The following is a 4,387-nucleotide window of genomic DNA, read 5'->3' as shown; positions in this document are numbered from 1 at the left end:
CCTGATGAAGGCTAGAAACTCTAGCCGAAACGTTGGCACAATTAAATAAGCTACACCAACTTATTTGTGTTTCATTTGACCGCACCCCCAACCATCATCTCCTAGTGCGTCATCCACGGTTTACTATCTCTCAGAATTAACAATACTGGTATAATTGTGCTTTTGAAAAATATTATAATCAATCCTCTTAGTATTCAGTAAATATTTAAAGTAACTAAAATTGCAATTAATTGTAGAATTGTAAATGTAAACATTTTCTATTGATTATTAATAAAATAAGGTCTGTGATCATAATATTTAGGCCTTGGTTCATTCTTATTAAGTATTTGAGGATTGACATTTTAACATTTTTATCCAAAAAATATTCTCAAGTATAAATAAATTAAAATAACTTTTCTTCTTGCTATGGAGGAGAAAAAACTTTACTTTTTGGTAACGCAGCCACTTTACTTATTTTTTCATTCCATAAATTCCAGGAAACGCCTAGTTATAAAAGTAAGGTTTTATTGTCTCCCTGGTGAATAATTGTCCTGACGCCTGGTAATTAAATTTAAAATTAAAATGAACTTTTTACGAAAATAATGAAACAAATTCAATTCAACTGGTACTCTCCATGTCCCTATTTCGGGAAATATCTTTAGAGAAAGAAAATCCTTTCATAACAAGAGAGGATTTAATGTTTTGAGCCACCGTGAATAACATATATTTATTTGAAAAGGAGGGTTTGTGCTGTTGGCGCTAAGCTGCGACATTGTTTCCCTCAATACAAACCACCAAGCATAATACCTTCTGTCCCGCTCCTCTTATCTCCGGATAAAAATCCCCGTCACCCTTAGGAAAATAGAAGCCATGTTTTGAGAAAAGGGAACAATGAATAGATATAATTTATGTTTATAAATCGCACGAGAATTCTACATTTTGTATTTTAGCTTTAAACTCTTATATTATTTCTAGCAGCATGATACAAAGATGTAATAATAATTTAAAAAGATACTATTTAAAGTTACACACAACTCAATAGACAACTGTATTTAGTTAATAAATTCAATAAACCATTATATTCAGCATGTAGGTGAAATATGACATACAGGATAAAACTCAAAGCTTGATCCATTCATTCAAGGGAGTGCTTAAAAACTATCAATTTTTTTTTCTGATCCCTCTAAAACAGAAATAGACATGAATTAGTAAATTGCATAACGTGAAAGAGAAACATAATTCAAATTGAGTAGCAAAATAGAGAGTTAAAGGAAGCGGGAAGGTTGTCAAACAATTTAATGTGTCTTCGTGTAATGAGCCGTTGTACTGTTTCCAGTTGTTCCTTATGGATGTGCGTCATGTTACATCTCTCTAGTCATGTTTCTCTAAAAATCTTTTGTGGTATGAAAAACTACCAGCTAAGTTGGCCAGTCCAGATAGCTGTTTTCTAGCCGTTTGTAGCTGAGGGAGTTAAACGACTCCTTCATGACTGAAACGGCTGGTTCGAATCCAGCCTGGAGGTCAGAAAAGAAAATTGACCGGCACCATGGTTATTACAGGTTAGTTACCTTTAAAAGTCATCCGTAGCTCACAAGTTGAGGCCAGGGTCTTTGCCACCTGGGAACTTTGACGGCGCAGGTTCGAATCCAGCCTGAAGTGTTAACTTTTTTTATTGTTGTGGCGATCCTACGTAATGAAAGCTTAACTCCCCCCCCCACAATGGTTAGAACAAGTTGGTTACCTCTAGATAACCTCCTCTCTCCCCACTATCGCAGAAATAAGTAGGAAGCGGTATATAAATATAAAAAAAAAGGTACCTTTATATAATCCCCCTGTAGCTACGCGTAGGTCAGAAATGAAAAGGCAGGAGTTATAATATATATGTACCCGTTCTCTTTCACACTTTCATTTAGCCACTCTGTAAATTCAGCAATTGTAGGCCAATTTAATCCTCAATGGTCCAGTCACTGTGTACCGTTTATCAGTACACTATTCCGAAGTTAATGTTAATCTTTTAATATGCTCTGTGCGGGTACTCTATGGTGTTAAATCATTTCTAGCAGCATAAAATGTAATAATAATTTAAAAAGATACTATTTAAAGTTACAAACTACTCAATAGAGAACTCTATTTAGTTAATAAATTCAATAAAACATTATATTCAGCATGTAGGTGAAATATGACATACAGGATAATGCACAAAACTTGATGTATTCATTCAAATGAGATGTCAAGGAAGGGAGTGCTTGAAAACTATCAATTTTTTGTTCTGATCCCCCTGAAACAGAAATAGAAATAAATTAGAAAATTGTATTATGTGAAAGAGAAACATAATGAGACGTTGTAATGAGACGTTGTACTGTTTCCAGTTGTTCGTTGTTGTTGGATGTGCGCCATATTACGTCTCTCTAGTGATGTTCCTCTGCAGATCTTCTGTAGTATGGAAAACTATCAACTTTGTTTTTCCTACCTCCTAACATTTTTATTGACAACAGATACAATATACATAATTGACATATAATTGACATACATTATACATATATAAAAACATATCTTGTATTGCCGGGTGGCATTTTAAGAGAAGGTACATGGTCCGCTGAAGGTGGTTTATACAGTGGAGGCATGGTAGCCGGGGGACTCACATAGAATGGGAAGGGACCATTCCGGTAAATTGACCCCCACCATGATTAGAATAGGTTGGTTACCTTTAGAAAAGTGTCAAGCATCGCTCAGGAGGTTGAGGCGCAGGGTCTTTGCCACTCGGGAACCTTGACGGCGCAGGTTTTAATCCAGCCTGGAGTGTAGTACAATCAAAGGTACCTTTGGAAAATCTCCCAGTATGTCAGAAATGACAAGGCAGGGACTATAAAATATATATATAAACTATGTATAGATTATAAACCTATAATCTTTCACACTTTCATTTAGCCACTCTGTAAATTCAGCAATTGTAGGCCAATTTAATCCTCAATGGTCCAGTCACTATGTACAGTTTATCAGTACACTATTCCGAAGTTAATGTAAATCTTTTAATATGCTCTGTGCGGGTATTCTATGATTTTAAATCTAAGTTTTTCTATTCGAGAACCTTGTGTTTATTCAGGATAGACAAAAAACTCTTTGTTTTTTGAGTTTTTCCAATATTTAACAAGTAAATCCTTCACTTCAATCTAATGAAGTTTCAATGTTAATTATCACTAAACTCTAGTTTAACCACTTATTCATTCGCTCAAGTAATATGGTAAAAAGCACATTCAAAAAAATGATGACTTGTAAAAACCTTTTAAAAACATTTAGTAGTATAGATGAATCTGCAGTTTGGAAAAGAGTGCTCAGAAATAAGTCATAGAGAATCAAATTCTGCATCTTTTTTTTTATTTATTCAGTTTAATACTAGTTTAGCAGTATTCAGCTAAACACAATCGTCATCCTTAGCCTGCAGTTTTCGGCCATTTCACTTGACCATTTTAATAAGTTGAACTACTTGGATGCAGAATTTAATGCATTATAATTTATTACACTTTACCGAAATACGGGATACGTCTGCCGTTACAAATCTGTTCTCAATCTGTCTTATAAATTCTCCCTACCGTCACATTGTAATTTAGACATACGAAATGATAATGTGAAGACTAAAACCTTCTTTTTTTTTTTTTTAAATTTATTTATTGATATTTACAACTGTATAAAAAATACAACAAGTAAATTTGATCATAATGACATAATGATATGATACAGGATGTAGAGAAACTACACAGTAGTAGAACTCTAAAAACAGTTTACAATATAAGGTCACGAGGCCATCTTCTTTTCAGGCGTCTTTGAGGATTGCCAGGAATGTTGGAGAAAGCAAGGCTAGAAACTAGTGGGTTTGAGTGGTTAGGGAGTTTATTATGGAAGGAATAATATCGGGTTAGGGCTAGATTGGTTACATAAGGAACATTTAGGTCTTTATGGATGGTTTTATTAGTAACAAAATAAGGAGCATTGAGGATTTTACGAAGGATTTTGGATTGTAAAGATTGGATACGAGAGGAATTCGAAGGTTTAGTGGAGCCCCAAAGCTCAACTCCATATGTCCAGATGGGCCTTATTATTGTCATGTAGATCAGTCTTTTGTAATGAGTTGGAAGTTTAGACCGTTTGTCTAGTAAGTGCTGTAATAGTCGGAATCTGCGTGCAGTTTACTGTCTTTTCAGTCTTGTGTGAGGATTCCACTGAAACCTTCTGAAATATATTTCATTACTCATGTTCAAACTAGATATATATATTTTTTTTTAAATGAACTTTGACAGCATTGTCACCATTGTGATCATAAAGCACCAAAATATTTCGAATCGCGTTATTTGTAATGGGTTCATCATTTTTAGTATTAATAATAATAATAAAAATAGTCGTCAATGTACCT

The sequence above is a fragment of the Halyomorpha halys genome, unplaced genomic scaffold, assembly GCF_000696795.3.
Source record: "Halyomorpha halys isolate HHAL.00 unplaced genomic scaffold, Hhal_1.1 Scaffold526.1, whole genome shotgun sequence".
In the NCBI taxonomy this organism is placed as follows: domain Eukaryota; kingdom Metazoa; phylum Arthropoda; class Insecta; order Hemiptera; family Pentatomidae; genus Halyomorpha; species Halyomorpha halys.
This window is presented reverse-complemented; position numbering follows the sequence as displayed.